Source organism: Sorex fumeus, unplaced genomic scaffold (genome assembly GCF_029834395.1).
Source record: "Sorex fumeus unplaced genomic scaffold, SorFum_2.1 ptg000044l, whole genome shotgun sequence".
NCBI lineage: Eukaryota > Metazoa > Chordata > Mammalia > Eulipotyphla > Soricidae > Sorex > Sorex fumeus.
The window spans coordinates 23,443,642-23,465,159 of NW_026606101.1; positions in this window are offsets into that span (position 1 = coordinate 23,443,642).

Below are 21,518 nucleotides of genomic sequence, written 5' to 3' on the forward strand. Positions count from 1 at the left end.
TGTTTCTTTCTATTCCACTGATGAATGAGATCATTCGGTGATTGTCTTTTTCCTTCTGACTCATTTCCTTAGATTGTACTCTGCACCTCCATACAGGCTGCAATGACCTGCATAATAGAATTTTATATTTTATCATAGCTGAATATATTACACTGCACATATATCACAATTTTATTATCCTTTCCTGCCCCTGCGCCTGGCTGCCCTCGCCGGAGCCCCTTGGAGGGGAGTGGGTTGAGCTTTCCTCCCCGCCCCGGCCAGGGCTTCGGCAGCCAAAGACCTCCAGGACCAGCCACCACCATGCTGAGACCACTCTCCGCACACATGAAGTTACTGGCTGAGGGACAAAGTCACACCTTATTATGACATCTTATTATCTCATTCCTACTTTGGACAAACTGGCAGGCTACCGAATGTAGCCTGCCTACATGACAGAGTCTGGCAAACTCCCCGTGGCGCACCCAATATGCCAAATACCAGTAACAATGATGGGTCTCATTCTCCTAAAGAGCCTTGAATATAATATCAGGGCTAGGATGAAAGAGACGTTACTGGGGCCTGCTCGAGGCAATCGATGAATAACGGGATGATTTGTGATTTGTGATTATCCATTCAGCTGTTGTTGGGAAGTTGGGTTGTTTACAGACCTTAGCTATAGTGAATAAGTTGACATGAACATAGATGTGCATGTATCTTTATGCATTAATACGTTGCTGTTCTTGAGCTACCCAAATATTGGATGTTGGATGCTCAGCTGGTAAATTACTGGGTCACATGAAAGTTCTATTCTTAATTTTATAAGGCATCTACATACCATTTCCATAAAGGCTGAATCAGACAGTCATTCCACTAACGGTGAATGAGGATCTCCTTTCCAGTGCATCTCCAGCAAAACTGTTATTTCTATATTTTCTTATGAGAAACATTAGAAACATTACCACTGGTGGAGATAATATTTAAGTGTCATTTTTGTTTGGATTTGCTCTTAATCAATGATGACAAACCTATTTGTAAACTACGAAGTAGAAGAGAAAGAAATTTAAAAAATCGTATCATTTATGATTGTGTCAGAAGACTTAAGTACCTAGGAATTAACAGAGGAAATGAAAAGTATTTTTAGTGAAAACCTTTAGTTATTACTAAAATAAATAAAAGGAGATAGAAGGAAATGGAAGTACATCTCTTGTTCATGAATTGGAAAAATCATTACTGTTAAAATGACCAACTAAACCAAAATACTTTAAAGATTAAATGCTTTTCCCATAAAAATTACCATGAAATTCTTCAGGGCTATAAAACATAGAACATTCCTAAAATTTGTATGAAACCATATAACTTCCAGAATAGTCAAAACAATACTAAAAGAAAAACAAAGATAAGCAAGGCATAGTGCTCCTATATATTAAATCATGTTGTAAAGCTACAGTAATCAAAACTTCATAGAACTCGATTAAAGACAAGCTAAGCGATAAATGAAATAGAACTGAGAACCCACAGATAAATCCTCAGATTAAGGACAGTTAATCTAAGAAAAAAAGGTTAAGTGTATGAATTAGAGCAAGGAAAGTCTTGTTTGTTTTTATTTTGAGGTTACATCTGGTGGTACTTGCAGGCTACTCCTGCCTCTACACTCAGGGATCACTCCTGGTGGTGCTTGGGGTTCTGGGGACCAAAGTTGGGTCAGCTGCTTGCAAGGCAAACACCCTACTTACTGTATTCTGGCCCCAAAGAAAGTCACCTCAAAAATTGGTGTTTGAGAAAATAATCAGCCCCATACCAAAAATAAAAAGAAAGAAATTAGACGCATTTTACATCTTACACAAGGTCAATTAATTAATTAATTAATTAATTAATTTGGTGTCAGTTGCAGTTTATTCCACTCTTATCTCCATTCTCTTTCTCTTGGCCCTTTCCTGATCTCTCTCAACCTCCTCTTGGATCCTGCTCTTTTATACTTCTCCTGGATTCTCCTGGATTCTCCCTGATTCTCTTGATCCTCCCCGATTCTCCCCCACAAGGTTAATTTAAAATGAATTAAATACCTATTCAATCCTATTCAGGATGAGAGCAGCGTGGAACTCCTTCAAGAGAGCCAAAGAAGTGGTTAAGAAGACTAAGAAACTCTGGCTCCGGGCACATTTTTTTGACTTCACCATTCTTCCTGCACTAACATACTCCTCAGAGACGTGGGCCCTGTGAAAACAGGGTGAGAACACTATTCAGGTCTCCCAAAGAAGAATCGAAAGAGCTATGCTTGGAATTTCACATTTCAGTCAAGTGAGAGAAGGAATCTGGAGTTCCGACCTCCATCTATGATGGAGAATCAGGGACGCATTCTCATTTGCCAAGGCATCAAAAACCAGGGCTGGACACGTAATGCAATTTAGAGATGACTGCTGGACTAGAGCTGTTACTGACTGGATTCCATGGGACATCAAAAGGATGTGTGGCTGCCCACCTACGAGATGGCCAGACTTCTTTGTCAAGACCAGGGTGAAAGGTTTGAGGCTCTTTGTGTTCCTGGAGCGAGCAGATGCCATTGGGCTACACTAGCACTCGACAGGGATGAATAGAGATGTTACTGGTGCCTGCTCGAGCAAATTAATGAGGAACGGGATGACAAGTGACAGGTGACAAAAATACCTATACCTCCATATCCTTTAAATGAATTGATGAAGCTTAAGGAGAATCCTTCACACATTGACTTCAGAGGTCTTCAATGAGACAATTCCACTGGAATACAAAAGCAGATCTAAACAACTGGGATTGTGTTAAACTCAAAAGCTTCTGCAAAGCAGAATGAAAATGCCCCAAATAAAAAGAAATCCTACTAGATGGAAGAAAATTTTCACAAATCATACACTGGACAAATGAGTAATCTCCAAGATCTTTAAAGCACTTTGGAAGCTCCATTGGGGAACAACAGAGGGCTGGTGAGAGGACAGCTGTCAGGGGCTTGCCTTGCACATGGTTGGCTTGCAGGCGTGATCCCTGAGCTTTGAGCAGGAGTGATCCCTAAGCATAGCTGGGTGTGTTCCCTAAACCAGAAATAAATAAATATAAACAACAACAACAAAAATTCTGCAATAAAAGGCCCTCCCGTTGTTCATCCATTTGCTCGAGCGGGCCCAGTAACGTCTCCATTGGAGACTTTGTTGTTACTGTGTTTGGCATATCGAATACATCATGGGTGGCTTGCCAGGCTCTGCCATGTGGGCGAGATACTCTCGGCAGCTTGCCGGGCTCTCCGAGAGGGGCGGAGGAATCGAACTTGGGTCGTCCATGTTGGCTGCGTGCAAGGCAAACGCCCTACCGCTGTGCTATCGCTCCAGCCCACAATAATCCCATCAAAAACTACAGGGAAAGTGACTGAACAGGCATTTCCTCCAAAAGCCATAGAAATGGCTAATAGGCATCACTGATTGTTAGGACATTTTTCTATCCCAAATTCTTGATTATCTTCTTTAAGGTATTACTTTTCTTTTCATCTAACTCAGATCTCATCGTCTTGACTGTTATTCATAGGAAAACAGCTTGAGCTTCTTATTCGCTCTTCTTTATCATAATTCTCTGCAAAACTCTGCTCTGGTTAAGTCCAGAAATCCACTTTTCCTTCTTTGGCTTCAAGTAGATGATCATGTTTGGAAAGGAACAAATAGAGCATCACCTGGATCCACTTCAATTTAGGAGTACAGATCTCAAATGGGCAGTGAATTCAGCCAGACATTTCCACTCCATATCCCTACTGATGCTAATTTTTCACTCTTAAAACAGCTATTTAACAGAAAAACTAGTTGCTTTTTAAAGAGGTTTTTATTTTGGCTTGTGATTTATTTATTTATGATATTGGGAACTGAATCCCAAACCTCAAACATGTAAAGAATGAACTCTGTCACTAAGGTACATGCCTAATTCCTATTTTTTTTTAGGAGCCCACATATAAGTGTAATATTTTATTATTTCTTTATAAAATATTTTATTATTTCTTTCTTTGGATTACTTCACATGTCTTCTTGGTCCATTCATATTTTGCAAATAGCAAGATTTTATTTTCAGTTACAAGTACTTTTCAGTGAAGCAAGATAGTTTTTATTGAAATTAATTGAGAAAGGTGTGAGGGGAGAGAAAGGGAGATGTGTTCAAGAGAAAACACAGTCTTCTCCAGAATGGAGACTGGCAAGCAAAGAGAGACAAAGACAAGCAAGTGAGATACACATTTAGGGAGAACATGGGCTTGAAGAGTAAGCCTAAATTGAAAAAAAAATGATTGAACAGCATTTTATTTTATATATAGTTATGCACTGCATAATGTTTCATTCAATCACAGATATATCTGAATATGTTACACTGGTTTCACTAGACTATACCATTTAACCCTGATGTGTGTCAGATTGTACCATTTAAATCTGTGTCATTTCCCTTGACTAAATTTGCAAAAAAATTGCCTAATCATTGTTATACATACTACATATATTAGAACTTCTTTAACTATGTACCCGTTAATGAACACAGGCTCCTTCTGAATCATTGCTGGAAATGATAATACAATGAATATAGGGATGTATGTATCTTTTCAAATTGTTTTCATTCTTTTATAAGGATGATTTAGACTACACACAGTGGTGCTCAGGGGCTCTTCCTGACTTTGTGTTCAGGGATCACTCTTGGTGGTGTCCAGGGCACAGTATACAGTGCTAGGGAATCTGACTGGGGTCAGCTTTGTGCAAAACAAGTGCTTTATCCCTTGTACTATCTTGTTCCAACTGTGCTAATTCTTTAGAGCTTACCAGAACTAAGTAAGTGCATTATAAACTTCCTGTAGCATGTCTGCTATCACCCTATTAATACCTGAAAACTTTTGGTTAACCCAGAGTAAGAGGGAAAATGTACTGCAAGGTTACAAAAGAGACTGATTGATCCAGAGATTTAGTGCCCCTTCGCAGTCATAAATACAAACACAAAAAGTTACATCCCAATGTAAAGGAATGCTATAGCTTTCCTAACCACAGAGTCAACAATATTGAAAATAAAAAATCCAAATTTCAACAACCAAACTTAAAAAGTTGTCTTCCAAAGTGACAGGCTGGGGAATGGGTTGGGATGGGGTGGAGGGGGAGGGCTATGGGTTGGAGAGAACCTGGGAACCCTGGTGTAGGGAAGAGGAACTAGTGGTGGGGTTGGTGCTGGGACACAGTATATCTAAAACCCAACTATGAATAACTTTATAAATCATGGTGCTTTTATAATTTTTTTGAAAAGTTACATCCATGCCAGGCTGTGGGGCGGGAGAGAGCCCTGCCCACCCCAAGGGACCCAGCCCTGGCAGCTGATCTCCACTACCCAACCACCGCCATGCTCCAGGTTGCTTTCCGGACACATTATAAGACATGTCCTATCCATTTTCCACTATTACTACCCCATAGCTGATGGGGTTCAGACAGTAGGCAACAAATTATAGTGAAAATTATATAAATATATGCCTCTTGGAGAGCCCAGCAAGCTACCAAGAGTATCCCGCCTGCACGGGCAGAGCCTGGCAAGCTCCCCGTGGTGTATTTGATATGCCAAATACAGTAACAACAACAGGTCTCATTTCCCTGACCCTGAAAGAGCCTCCAATCCTTGGGAAAAGACCAGTAAGAAGAGGCTGCTAAAATCTCAGGGCTGGGAGGAATAGAGACCTGAAATTTTAGCAGCCTCTTACCGCTCGAGTAATTCGACAATCAACAGGATGACAGTGATACATCCCAAGATCCATATGAACTCATGAGAGTAGTATGTGGCACATTTCTATATGTATGACTATTCGGCTTTCAACCCAACTTTGAAAAGAAAATTTAAAAGGAATATACTAAACTAATATTAAATAGTCCAGTACAGCATTGTAGTTAGGATATAAGGACTAATATTTTAAAGAAAACCAATTAAGAGAATCTTGAATAGTTGACAAAACCTAGAATTCGTGGGGCCATATAGGTGTTTGATAGGTGCAAGAATAGAACATGGAAAATCAAAGTGCAGAGGTTAACTCAGGCAGCAGTAAACTGGGCAGGTAAATGGGAGCAAGGTGTGCCCTGTTTCCAGAGGTCAGGGCCAAGAGATGGGTCAGGAAGTTCAAGACAGGCAGGAGAAGCTAATAGGTGACCTGATTGCCAGCAGTTCATGACATCACCTTGATAATGAAGCAAGTTGCTGGCCCAGACAGCAGCGTGGGATGTTCGGAACCTAAGTGTGGGGTCAAGAAAACATTTGGTTAGAGAGAGGGGTCATGTGTAGCATCTGAGGGATGTTAACAACAACATGAGTGTGTGTGTGTGTGTGTGTGTGTGCACGCATTTCATCTTTTCACTCATACAGGTGCTACTTTAGTGAACATCCTATGTACATTTTATTCCCTTGTTAATGAACTGGTGACCCATGAATATTCAGCTGCCTACTCTCCTTAGAGTTTTATTGATGAGACGGAACCTCCCTGCATTTCTCTCCAGAAGAGCAGTGTTAATGGTGCACCCCAGCACAGGTGTGCCTCCACTGACTCCATTTGACCTTTTTGGTTAGTCTCCAGGAACAATTATGATTCATGCTTCTCTTCCCTTTCTCTCAACATACAGCTTATTGAAATAAAAATATATTCTTTTGTGTTGGATCTCAATATTTAGAAATTTTAAAATAATGATTGAACATACTCCATAGTGAGTGCTAACACTGTTGACCCACCAAGTATGAGTGGTACAAGTGTGGCTCATTCTCCCTGCTCTTAACTCCAAGGATGAAAAGCGCATTACCTAAATAGTTTCTCTGCTCTCTAGTTTGATCAGATAGTTTAAACCAATAAAGAAATTACACGTGAGAGAATTCTTCAAATTCCCCCCCCCCCCAAGAATAGGCCCAATGCCACAGAGAGTTGGTTTGAGTCTCATGTGGAATTACCAGGATTAAGGAACGATAGCACAGCGGGTAGTGCGTTTGCCTTGCATGCAGCTGACCCCGGTTTGATTACTCCATTCCTCTCAGGGAGCCCGGCAAGCTACCAAGAGTATTCTGCCCGCATGGCAGAGCCTAGCAAGCTCCCTGTGGCATATTTGATATGCCAAAAACAGTAACTCTCACTTCATGTTCCTGGAGTGAGCAGACAGCACTGGGCTACACTAGCACGTAACAGGAACAAATGGAAACGTTACTGGTACCCGTTCGAGCCAATAGATGAACAACGGGATGACAGTGCTCCAGTGTTACAAGCTAACTTCAATAAAGGTAGATATAAATTAAAATGAAAATTAAGTAAAAAAGTGCAATCAAATAATGGGTTACACAAGGCTGGGATTTGGTAGCTAGATGAGGTTGAAATATAGTTATACTAGCTACATACTAGACGCCCAGATTCTTGAATGAAAATATAATTGCATAAATACCTATTATGGGTTTAATTTTGCCTCACAGATTTCATTCATATGTCGAAATAGTAACTTCCAGAACTTCAGAATGTGACCTGATTTGGAAATACGGTCATTGAAGGTATAATTATTTTAGATGAGGTCATATTGAAATAGGGTGAACCCCTGTTCCAATGTGACTGCTATCTTTATAAGAAAGATGATTTGGAGTATGCCTCAAGAAGATAGCAGTTATGTTGCTATAAGCCAAGGATACTTTGAGACACCAGAATTTGCAATAGGCAAAAAAAAAAAAAAGAATTTTATCATTAAAGGTTGCAGAAGGGGATGACCTTACCAATACCTTTGTTTGGCACTTTCAGTCCCCAGAGCTGTGGAACAATATATTTTCTAATATTTACACTCAGATTGTGGTGTTCATTATAGCAGCCCTTGCAAGCTAGGTATACCCAAAAGGCTGCCAATATTTGGGAAAGCATGCTGTAACATTAACCAAACACAGGAACACTTGTCATATGAACGGAAAGTCTGTGAATGGTGGATCCATCACCTCTCCTCTCAATAGCAACTGTTGTTTCACAAACCAGACAAAAGTAGATGCTATTAGCTCCCAGTCCAATCTTTAGAACACTGGAGAATTTACTTCCCAGCTACTGTGTATACTGTTAGCTTTTCTAGAGTCTCCTTGAAAATGCCTCCAGCCAACAGGAACTCCCTTACCAGGTAAGTTATGTCTCTCTGAAATATCCTCATAATATGCTGCCATAGGGTGTCAACTTTGTGATGTCATTTGTGCTTCAGAGTTCCCTATGCACTAGGAAAAAGTTATGCTAACAGAGCCTACAATCTTGTTTAGGTCATTCCTCTACTGTCTTGACTCTCATTCTTCTGAGAACACAACAACACTAAATCCCTGTGACAGGTTTTGATCCTGAGGAACTTGATCTTAGACATTAGAGTCCTCTTTCCTGGGTAAATAGGAAAGAGCAGTGTCATCCCAATGAGTATAGGTGACTCTGGGGAAGGAATACACGGTGCAGGGTAGGGCCAAGGTTGATTGAGGCCAAGTGCTAGGTGTGGCAAGTCGGATCTTTGAGGTTATAGAGTTGATGCATGCACTAGTTTTTCATCTGCCGCCCGTATAGAGTCATCAGTCTACTAGCATGTCTCTCTCTGTAGTCATTATGGGTGTATTGACCTTGTTCCCATAGTTGCCTTCTCATTGATTCCATCCTGAACTTTCCAAACTAGGGCCAGGTGTTCAAGAAGACTTGTGAAAGATGCCCTTTCCCAATCAGGTGAACGATGGGAGCTGGTCTGGCCAGGAGTTGTTCCTCAAAAGTGGCCTTGTCTGCTCTGCCCTGTTTTTTTGGCCTTGGCATTCACCAACAAGACCCATTTAACTTGACAAAGGAGCTCTTGGTGACCACCTTACCTGAGATGAACTCTCAAAAGAGAAAGAGTGAAGGCGGCAGGATGGGGTGACTCAGAAACAATGCACCTATAGGTTAAAAGAGAAAAGGAACCTTGGGTAACCTCAGTGGCATTCAGGGCTCACTTCTGCCTCTGTGCTCAGGGATCACTCACAGAGGGGCTTATGGAGAAACCATAAAGGGTATCGGGGATTGAACCTGCATGTAAGGCAAGTGCCTTGCCTGTTTTATTATCACTCTAACCTCAAATCTTATATTTAAGAATTTTTATTCTTAGCTCTCATACATTTGATCCATTTGGAATTTTATTGTAAGTTACAATGTAGTTATATGTACTTATTGTTTTTTATTTTCTCCCGGAAAGATAATCAGTTGCCCGAAATCTACTAAATAATTTGTGTTGAGAAAACTGATGATAAATAATATTTATATAATTAACTAAATTCCACTTTTGGTGGGAGAGTTTTCTTCTATTTCTACATATTTTATTCACTTGGCCCTATTAGAATGATTCTATATTGACAATATATCTCATTTTTAAGGACTTTTTCTCTTCACCACTTTTCTGTTTTAGAATCAATTTTCCTGACTAAAGTTGCTTAAAATGTTTTTTTTTTCAGATGGTTGTTAGATTAATTTTGTGTCACTTTAAAACAGGCTTCAGTTTGTCTTTTTCTTCAATCCCTCACTGTGTCATGAGAACAAACTTGAACCTACATTAGTGTATCGGAGGACGAGAGATGAAGTGGAGCAGAATAGCGTCATCCCACTTTGTCCTAGATCAGTCAGCCCAGTCTAACTTTATAGCTTGTGTAATCACTGGGTGGCTAGGGAAAGCCCTGGTGGCTCTCCCTCTCGCCACCTGCATTTGGTGGACTTGGGCCCCTGGCCCACCTGGGGCGGCCGATGCCATGGGTGGACAAAGGAGGAGACGAGGCTGCCAGGCTGGTTAGTGATCAGTTGCTATTTATTTCACTCTCCCCACATGCCTGTTCCAGTCTCACTAAGCCCCCATTGTAGTCTCACACTGCCCCTCATTCCCATCTCCTCCTGTCTCTCCCCCTCATCTCTCTGTGCCCCCTCTCTCAGCCACGTCTCCTGTCTCTCCACGTGCCTGCTTCTGCATTCTTCCCCTATTTTCTTTTCCCTCTGTCCCCCTTGCTAGTCTCTCCTTGATCCATCTTGCTCTCTGGTCTCTTTCTCATCTCTCCAACTCCCTCACGTTGGGGGTCTGGAAGCAAAATTAACATATCAAAAGCCTTTTTTCTGCTCAAGGGCAAAATACCACTTAGGGGTGTTTCTGCTCTCCTTAGTCCAATAACTTAGTTAATATCAAAATTCTATTTCTTAATATTAGGGTTTTTTAAAATTGTTAAAATTTTTTAAAAAATTTTTATTAGTGGAACACCATGAGGTACAGTTGTAGATTTACAAAGTTTTGTGCTTGGGTTTCGATTATACAATGATCAAGTACCCATCCCTCTACCAGTGCCCATTTTCCACCACCATGGATCCCAGTATCCCTCCCACATTCATCCCCCCATCCCACCCTGCCTCTGTGGCAGGGCATTCCCTTTTGTTCTCTCTCTCCTTTTGGGTGTTGTGGTCTGCAAAAGAGGCATTGAGTGGCAATCATGTTCAGTCCATAGTCTACTTTCAACATGTATCTCCCCTCCTGGGAGGATCCTCACAACACCCTTTATTTGGTACTCCCTTCTCTATCTGAGCTGCCCTTTCCCCTAGAGTGCCCGGTTGGCCTTAAGCCATGGAGTAACCCTCCTGGTACTGATCGTGGCTATTTTTGGGTATTAATCTCCTATTTTGTTACTTTATGTCCCCCAGATGAATGCAATTTTTTTATGTCTATCCCTCTCTTTCTGACTCATTTCGCTTAGCATGATACTTTCCATTTGGTACCACTTGTATGTAAAATTCATGACTTCATCTTTTCTAACAGCTACATAGTACTCCATTGTGTAGATGTACCAAAGTTTCTTTAACCAGTCATCTGTTCTCGGGCACTCAGGTTTTGTCCAGATTCTGGCTATTGTAAAGAGTGCTGCAATGAACAAACAAGTGCAGATACCACTTCGACCATACATCTTTGCCACTCTGGGATATATTCCCAGGAGTGGTATTGCTGAGTCAAATGGGAGCTCAATTTCTAATTTATTGAGAATGGTCCATACTGTTTTCCAAAAGGGCTGAACCAGTCTGCATTCCCACCAACAGTGAAGGAGTGTCCCTTTCTCACCATATCCGCGCCAGCATTGGTTGCTTTTGTTCTTTTGGATGTGGGCCAGTCTCTGAGGTGTGAGATGGTATCTCATTGTGGTTTTGATCTGCATCTCCCTGATAATTAATGATGTAGACCATTTTCTCATGTGCTTTTTTGCCATTCAGATTTCTTCTTTGAGAAAGTTTCTGTTCATTTCATTACCCCATTTTTTGATGGGGTTGGATGTTTTCTTCTTGTGGAGTTCAACCAGTACTTTATATATCCTTGATATCAACCCCTTGTCAGATGTGTATTCAGTGAATATCCTTTCCCATTCTGTAGACTGTCTTTGTATTTTGGTCACTGTTTCTTTGGAGGTGCAGAAGCTTCTTAGTTTAAGATAGTCCCATTTATCTATCTCTGTTTTCACTTGCTCAGCCAGTGGCATGACATCTTTGAAGATACCATTAGCTTCAACGTCATGGAGGGTTTTGCCAACTTTTTCTTCAATGTACCTTATGGTTTCTGGTCTGATGTTGAGGTCTTTAATCCATTTTGATCTTACTTTTGTACATGATGTTAAGTAGAGTTCTGAGCCCATTTTTTTGCATGTAGCCGTCCAGTTTTGCCAGCACCATTTGTTAAAGAGGATTTCCTTAATCCACTTCACATTTCTTGCAACTTTATCAAAGATTAGATGATCATATGATTGAGGGGAGATGTCAGTGTATTCAACCCTGTTCCATTGGTTTGCAACTCTGCCTTTGTTCTAGTACCATGCTGTTTTAATTATTACTGCTTTGTAGTAGAGTTTGAAGTTAGGGAGGTTGATTCCTCCCATTTTCTTTTTCCCAAGGATTGCTTTAGGTATTCGTGGGGGCTTATTGTTCCATATGAATTTCAGGAGTGTTTGCTCCATTTCTTTGAAGAATGTCATGGGTATCCTTATAGGAATTGCATTGAATTTGTACAATGCTTTGGGAAGTATTGCCATTTTGACAATGTTAAGTCTCCCGACCCATGAGCAGGGGATTTCTTTCCATTTCCTCATGTCCTCTTTTATTTCCGGAAGTAGCGTTTTTTAGTTTTCTTTGTATAGGTCCTTTACTTCCTTAGTTAAGCTGATTTCTAGGTACTTGATTTTCTGGGGAACAATTGTGAACAGGATTGTTTTTTTCACGTCATTTTCATGTCATTTTGCTTGACTCTACACTCAGGAAGTACTCCTGGCGGTGCTCAGGGGACCATATGGGATGCTGGGAATCGAATCTTGGTCGACCACATGCAAGGCAAACGCCCTACCCTCGGTGCTATTGCTCCAGCCCCAATATTAGTTATTTTGTATGGGCACAGTAAGAGATACATCAAGCTTATAGGGTGGACATCTTGGGGACATCTTGCCACAGACTCAGACTACAGTGTTTAGGCCGAATTAATCATTCCTAACCCTAACAGGCTCCGAATATAGTTATTACTTTTTGGATCATGATGTCATTTGTACATGACCATGCTCTTAAGTTAAGCATTATGGGACTTTGGTTAGGCCCATTTCGATGCCAGGGTAGCTCACTTCTTGCCCTGGGTCCATCCAGTCCCTCGTCAGGACCCTGCTTTTGGGGTACTAGGAAGTAAGGGCAACTGAGGCGTAGGTCAAGAGAATAGATGTCCAGGAGGCAATATTATTCAGAGTCAATTAACTCCCAAATTACAAAAGCGTAGCATTAACTACGCTTCTGTAGTTAATGTCTTCCTGTATATTTAGAAAAAGGACACTGCTCTGAATTAACTATGCAAAGGAATTAAGAAGAAGAGAAAAACAATATTTACAAGTTAACAGAGCACAAAGAAAGAGGTTACAAATAAACACAAAGGAATGCGAGCACTGTGATGAGAGTAACCCAATAAACCTAAGCTCCCTGTGACAAGGTGGAAAGAACAAACAGGTCCAGTCTAATATATCAGATTTATTAGAAGTTTAAATCTAGTCCAGATTGGTGGAACTGCCTACATTGCCTATAGATTTCTCAGCAAAGATAAATGTTTATTGTTACATGCAATTGAGGTTTATTGTTGCAACTGATAACTTATAAAGAGACTAAGTGATAGTTGCACAGGGACACAGTACATAGAAAGACAAAAAATTACCAACTTTTAGGGTTGATAGTACAGCTGGTAGGGCATTAAAAAATGATCAACCTTCAGGGTCAGAGTGATAGTACAGCTGATAGGGTGTTAGCCTTGCATGCAGCCAACCCAGGCTTGATCCTGACACCCCATCTGGTCCCCTGAGCCTGCCATGAGTGATTCCAATATACAGAGCAGGAGTAATTCCTGAGCACTGCTGGTGTGGCCCCAAAACAAAAGAAAAATATGAATGTATAATAAACTTCAGCAACTAGAATACAGATCTGACAGTGTTAGGCTAGGGGAAAGGGTTTGAGGGGATGAACAGGCTGTCAGAAAGTTAGATGAGAACATAAGTGGAAGATATTCAGCACATGGGTTAACTGAAGGGGTCTAAGAGTATGCAACAAAATCATAACTTCCAATTAACAAATAATGGGGGCAAATGTGGGAGGGATGGAACATTGGACCAGAGTGGATATAGGAATCATGGCTGAAGAGGGTCATAAGCAGTTTGGTAGCAGTAACGGGCAGTGCATCGGTACTAGAAACTTACATATTTTTGTAATTCTGTCAACTAACTCATTAAAGAAAAAGAAAAAAACCTCAACATGGTTCCTTTAAAAACTATTTAATTGGAATTCAAGGAAACAACTAATATTTAGACACCAGGAGGAGACCACCATCATAAAGCCTTATCTTATCTCTTCTAAATAACAAGATTTATTTGATAATGTCTTAGATAAGATAAAAACACTTAAACCAACTGGGAAATGATCTGTAGAAATAACTTTGGAAAAAATGATGACATACTTTAATTAACTTGCACGTGGCCGACCTGGCTGACCCGAGTTCGATTCCTCTGCCCCTCTCGGAGAGCCCAGCAAGCTACCTAGAGTATCTCACCTGCCCTGCAAAGCCTGGCAAGCTCCCTGTGACATATTCAATATGCCATACACAGTAACAACAATGGAGACGTTACTGGGTCCACTAGAGCAAATCGATGAACAATAGGAGGACAGTGCTACAGTGCTATAAATATTTAATAAGTTTCTTTATGCCAACATAGTTAAATTTTCAAAATAGGTAGGAAATCAGAAAATGGTTCAGTACTTAAAGTACTTGCTAGGTAAGGCTGCAAGTTCTAATACAAGTGCCAAGGTGACCCTCATAGTCTCTCTGGCTGGAGATGTCTAGTGAGAAAAAAATGAAAATGAAAACTCATAATCCCAGGCAAATTCACACATTCAGACTATCATGTGGTATGAAAGTATCTTAATGATATTTCAAGGTCTGTTTATTAATCCTTATCTGGAGAATTCTGGAATGGCTTCATTTCAGTTTTAAAGAAGTACATTCAAATCAATACCAAATATGCAAAGAGACTTATACTGAAGTTTGATAAAAAGAGCTACTTTATAGAACTGACCTCAAGTTCTGTCAACAAAACTCAATCTTTATAATATTTGTCTCTTTTACAATTTAGTGTGGCCATGTGGATGCATTCTACAGTCTAACTACTTTCCCCACATGACCCTTGACGGTTCTTTCACCTTTTACAGGATTGTTAAAATGGACTCAGGGTCTTTTGAGGCTTCATATTAAAGATGGCAGAAAGATACCATAAAAAGACATGAATTTCTGATTATAAGAACTCAGTATGCCTTGGAAGTATTCTACCTGCTACTAATTTTGCATTTAACATAAGCAAGGAATAAACTTCTGTTATGTTGGATCTATATTTTGTAAAAACAAATGTCGTTGTTGTTTCCTTACACAAGTATATTATTCAGCTTACTAATATACTTGTGTAAGGAAATTGTTCCAAAATTTGCTATGTTAACTGACATTCAAATCAATATAGGTAAACTTTCATTATAGGTAATTTTTATAAAAGACATATTATGACCCCCCCCAAGTTCAACTAAGGTAATAATAGTACATTTATTTAAATAAACTATAGTTATTGATAGTAGACACAGATAGGTTCTGAGTTAAATGCAGCACTGATGATCTGGGTAAGAGATTTGATTTTTGTTGTTCTTATTTATTTTTTGGAGATGCTCCATATACCTGGAGATGCTCAAGCGTTACTCCTGGCTCTGCACCCAGGAATTACTGCTGGTGGTGCTTGGGTGGGCCATATGTTTAATGCCGGGAATTGAACCCAGGTCAGCTGTGTGCAAGGTAAGCACCCTACCCAACATGTTTTCATTGCAGCCCCTTGGTGAGTGTTTTGAGAAACCGCCTAAAAAAGGTAAATCATCAACAGCATACTCAAAGAAGAAAGAGACTGACTAAAAAAGAGGATGATAGACATTTGCAGAGAGAGAAATAGTTCTATTAATTTTTACATCAAGTGTCCAATGTCTTTGGTTGTTACCTACAGAATGATCTACTTTGGCAGAAGTTATAAGGTATAGGCATAAATCAAAAACTGTTAATGTATTACCAGTTTATTGTCTGTATGATATTTATTTGGACATAATCTTGGTGAAAGTCACTTAACTATACTTCTTTGTGGGATAGAGAGATACAAGGTGGGTTTTGATCTCGTATTTGTTGAGGCTTTTTTTTGAGACTACAACTTTACATATTCCTCCTTGGGATTCTGCACTGATGGAGAAATAGATGCAAAATTTAATGTAGGATAAAGATACTAGTCTTAAAGTTGATCATTCTGTAACCAAGGGGCATGACTACAAGTTGCCAGAATCCAACTTCCAAATTTACTCACCTTCTTATAAAGATGACATCTACCCATACCGTGGTGGGTATAGAATTCCTATTTTCATGTGTCTGCTCTCTAAAAACCATAGTGCAAGTGGAAGGTCCCAGAGGGAAGATAGCAGAAAGGATTAAAGTCTTAAACTCACTTATGAGTTGGATTTCTTTATCTCCCTTGATAAGCAGTGGGAAAAACATCAAATTTCCTAAATCCCTCTCCCCCCCCACTATTTTTTTTTTTGCCAAAGTACAATGGCACAGATGAAGAGAAAATGATTTATTTTAACCTATCCATGAGAAGACCATTAAAATACAATTATGTTCTGAAAAGAGGGCAAGCATAGAGTCTGCCCTTACTTAAAAACATCATCTAGAGTTACTGGTGTTTTCACAGACAGTACAAGAATTATTCTCCAAGGGTTCAATTTTGATTTAATATCTTGTTTATTTTGATAGTTTTTTTTCAATAAATAAAGTAAAGTAAAGTCCCTTTCGTTGATCTTTGATTTGCTCAAGTGGGCCCAGTAATGTCTCCATTGGAGACTTTGTTGTTACTGTGTTTGGCATATCGAATACATCACGGGGAGCTTGCCAGGCTCTGACCCACGGGTGAGATACTCTCGGTAGCTTGCTGGGCTCAAAGATAAATTAATTCCGGACAATTATGTCTGTCTGTCAAGACTCAGAGACTATAAAACCCAGCTCCTGGAAGAGAACAGCGCAGTCTCCTGCCCTCATGCCTGGCTGTCCTTGCCAGGGCCCCTTAGAGGGGAGCGGGTTGAGCTTTCCTCCCCGCCCCGACCAGGGTTCCGGCAGCCGAAGACCTCCAGAACTAGTCACCACCATGCTGAGACCACTCTCCACACACCTGAAAGTACCGGCTGAGGAACAAAGGCAAGCGGGTCCCGGGGCTGAGATCTCCAAGCCTACTCGGATCGGGGCTGAGCATCCTCCACCCAGATCCTCCAAATTCCAGTAAATGGGGGTCACACCCACCAACTGGCCCCCTGGTGCCGTGTAATCCCATCAACGGCCAAGACTCAGACTATAAAAACCAGCTCCTGGAACCGCGCGGCCACATTCGCAGCCGTGCGACATCTTATTATGACATCTTATTATCTCGTTCCTACTTTGGACAAACTGGCAGGCTATCGAATGTAACCTGCCCACACGGCAGAGTCTGGCAAACTCCCCGTGGCGTACCCAATATGCCAAATACCAGTAACAATGATGGGTCTCATTCTCCTAAAGAGCCTTGAATATAGCACTTTCTTAAAAATCTCAAGGCTAGGATGAAGGAGACGTTACTGGGGCCTGCTCAAGGCAATCGACGAATAACAGGATGGTCGTGATTCATGATGTCTGTCAAAATGGGTTAACTTGAGGCATAAGTTTCAAATGCATTCTCTAAAAAGTTTTGCGGCTTATGCTGGAGAGATGGTACGTAGGGTAAGTTGCTTGCCTCGAAGGCTGCTGCTGACGGCTTCAAACCACAGCATCCCCTATGGTTCCTAGAGCACAGCCAAGAGTGACTTCTGAGCTCTGAACCAGGAATAAGCCCAGAGCACAGCTGGGTGTGCTCCCCCCCCCCCTCAAAAAAAATTGTGACTACTACTTGGGTGCAAAGAAATATTGTTTATATTTGTGTTTGGAAAAAGCAAAAGAATCAGTAAGAACATATAGTGGGGAAAGCAGAAAATACAGGTAAATTGGGTATATTGTAGAACTTCTGGACTAAAAAGTGCTTGAACAACTGTCTGTGAATTTTTACTTTCTAAAGGACAAAATTAATAGGGAGCCTTTATCAAGCTTATTTGCTTGCAGGACACATCTATAGAATTAAAGTGAAAAATTAAGCTAAATAATTAGAATTAATGTACTATAGAACACACTTTGGTAGATATGGAAGCAGGAATTTAAATATAGGCAACAATCTAGGGGCTGAGTCAGTCACAAATCCTTTATGTTGGGTAAAGAACCCATTTTTTTTCTAGAGTGAAATGGGTAAATATTTCTGGCATAAGACTGATGTTTCTTTTAAATAATGTTTTGTTTTTTAACTTGCAGGAAAAAAATTTTTAGATGCAGAAAAGGAAGAAGTACATAGGTAGAATATTCTTTGGCACCTAACAAGGTTTTATAAAATATTTTAGCAATTTATGTTTTTATTTTTTATACTTTGACAGTTTAAACAGGGAGGAAAGAAAGAGACAAGCAAACACTCAGGCAGAGAAAAAGACCTTTGATGAGCCAAGTAATAATGTTTGTCAGAACCTTAGCTGGGCTCTCCTCTGATCCCTCACGGATAGTTTGCATTCTTTAAAGGAGCCCCAAATAGTGATAGTCACTTGTATTTTTCTACTGATTTAAGTTAACATTCTATTTCAACTGATTCACTGGGCTGCCTTCAACCTGACTTTGATTGGCTTTTGTCAGAAATTTACCTCTCTACTTGCCATCATGTGGTCTAACAGGTTTGTGGAATCTTACAGAAGAAGGTTCAGTTTTCCTGGCATCTAAAAAATATTTTTGGAAAAAAACCTTGGAAGTCTTTGCTGAAGCCATGGTTAGCTGACTGTGTCTCCGGATGGAGTGTTCTCATCTGCTCTGGTTTTTAATTACCTAGGGGTGATGGGTGCATTCAAATTACCTGCCTCTTCCATGAGCTCATCCTGGCAGTACAAATTGAGCCACCCTGGAGAGCCATTCACAGATAATTGACAAGGGAACCTGAAGGCAACAAATGCGTTTCTGTGTGATTGGTCTTTGTCTTGGGTTGACACTAGGAAGCTGTTCACTCATTGTGGGCGCACCCAGCTTAGGTGGGTGCAAAGTCACCAGCAGTGCTTGGCTGTTGAAATTGTTGTTCTTTTGGCCTTGAAATACCCACACACCATAATGCTATTTGGAATGTTGACTAGACACCCCAAGTAGTTTCCTACAAATACTACGAAAATGATAAGGTATTTATGCAGGAATGGATTTCCTTTTTTTCTCCTCTAGAATTTTAAAAGTTCCAGGAATGAGACAACCCACCCTTTGCCTCCAGGATTTATTTGTATGTTAGGTTCAGGTGACATTATTGAGACTCCACTGATCTCAAGCTTTGTCTCAACTTTTTTTTTTTAATATTCACAAAATCATCATGTTATCCTTTCCATTGTATTGATGAAGAAACAAAAAAATTGAGTCACTCTTCCAAGAACAAACTGCCTGTGCTAAGTGGGGGACTGAGAATCAGACATTCTCCCTGTTTTTCTCTTCTTCCACAAGCTTTTTCTTTCTTTAAAAAAATTTAATAAGTAAGATAGAGAAGAGACCAGTACGACAATAATAGCTGGGAATGATCATGCTGGACAATATCTGAGGATTAAAAGTAGGCAAAGGGATATTCTTGATAACCTTTCAGAATCAATATTGCACACCACGATGCCCAAAATGAGAGAGAGAGAGAGAGAGAGAGAGAGAGAGAGAGAGAGAGAGAGAGAGAGAGAGAAGTTCCTGCCATGAGTTAGGCTGGGGGGGTGATGATGGGAGGGAAACTGGGGGACATTGGTGCTGGGAAATGTGCACTGGTGGAGGGACGGGTGTTGAAATACCGTGTGACTGAAATCCAATCATGAATAGTTCTGTAAGGGTCTATCTCACAGTGATTCAATAAATAAATAAATTAAAAAAATTTTAAACTAAAGCACTGTGATTTTCAAAGCTCATCTCTCCCTCTCTGTAGATTCTGCATCTGGCCCTGCTCATGTCCTGGTTGTTTTGGGGAGCCCTCCACAAAGATGGTCTTCTCTCTGGATTTTCCACAGTGACACTGAGTTTGGGACCTAGAAATTGAAAAGAATAGACCCAGACATAGGACTTTTGCTCTTCTCTCCAGTTCCTACTAGAACTGTCCTACTTTTTTTTTTTTTTCTGTTTTCTATACAGAAATTCGACTCCACATTCTCCGTTTGATAGTGCTTAAGCACCAGAGGGCGGTGTTGTCAACGGAGCTCTTCAGCAGCAAATGGTGTTAGAGATGGGTGGTGACGCGGATCAAAAGGCTTCCATGTGACTAATCTATAAATATCAGGATGCTAATTTATTAATTTAGCTTGGGAAATTTAGCACCAGGAGGACTGGAATGCCTTAGTCAGCCTGGCTAAGGCACTCACTCCCTGAAAGCAAGTTTGCTACCTGGGAAGCCAAATTAGCTACTAGGTGTTTGTGGATCATGGAAACAACCAAAAGCCATTTTGTCCTACCAGTGTTTCCAAGCCAAGGTAAACCCACACACTCTAAACCAGTGATTCAAACTTTAGTATGCATCAGAATTGCCTTGATCTGGGTTCCATCTTCCTAACAGTGTGTGTGTGTGTGTGTGTGTGTGTGTGTGTGTGTGTGTATAACTTGTATTTTTAACAAATTCCTAGATGCTGCTGCTGATTTGAGTCATAATTTGAGAACCACTGCATTAAATCATAACATTGTACTTGTATGTAGAAGTCCAGTGCCAGCAGCTCCCCTTCTCTAAGTTCTCTTTTGGACTACTATTTTCCATGTGATCTAAGACTTAGTAATTTGTAATTCAATTGCTTTCTCCAAACTTTTACCTAAGATTCAATCTAATTAGTTCATTTATCTTGATTGGCTTACTATGACACCTTAGATCTGCATCTTTGAAATTACTTCCAGACTACCAATATAATTTTAAGTTTGGGGTGTTCTCCAACCCTATTCTCATATACTTTTATGCTTTTAGACCAACTTTTATTCTTGGACACACTCTACCTGTAATGGCATATTCTCTGTGGATTAAATCTCATGTGTATAAAGATTTTACTGGTATTTGTGGGAAACCCTACTTCTTTTGGAGGAGAGAACCTTCACAACTATTTTATTTCACAATTCTTTGAGCTCATTTCTCCAATATCTAATAAATGTTAACAACAGTGATCTTCTTCTGCCTATTTTTGTCATGAGGCAATAAAGTGAAAAACACTTGGTTATAATTTACCGCCAGTAGAGATTTTATGTTTAAAATTTATGAAAGAAAAAAAATTAACTTATTAAAGTGTTAGTCATAGTCACAGACATATGGAAGTAAGCTGTGACCCATATCCTGAGTAAAATTGGATTCTGTCTAATGGGGTCATGTGATTATCATACAGACTGTAAACAGTCATTGATACCTTTTTGACCCCTACTATTTTTGGGGGTCCTGAAGAAACTGGTTTCAATCCCCCCAAATCCAGAAAGTGCTGTACTATGGAATCCATTATGTGAGTAGTAGACTCGGGGCACTGGAGTAGACACAGCTGGTGATTATGCCTGAAATGAGATCAACTACTCAAACTGTTAGAAAAGGTTTTATTTTTAGAGTAATGATTTTGAAAGCCCTCCTCTGCCCCAGAATGTAATATTTTCATTGACTCACTTGGCATGGATTTGGGGATGAAATCACAAGGACTCAAGCATGGAAGAAATGCTATGACAGGTAGCTAAGTTATCTAGACCCTTTATCTCTCAATAGAGTATCTTAGTTTTAAAGGTATTGCTGGATTAGACTGAAAGTAAAGATTGGTAGATTTCACAGAAATCTTTTAGTTAGGATTTCAGTGCACAGAAATTTGCTTT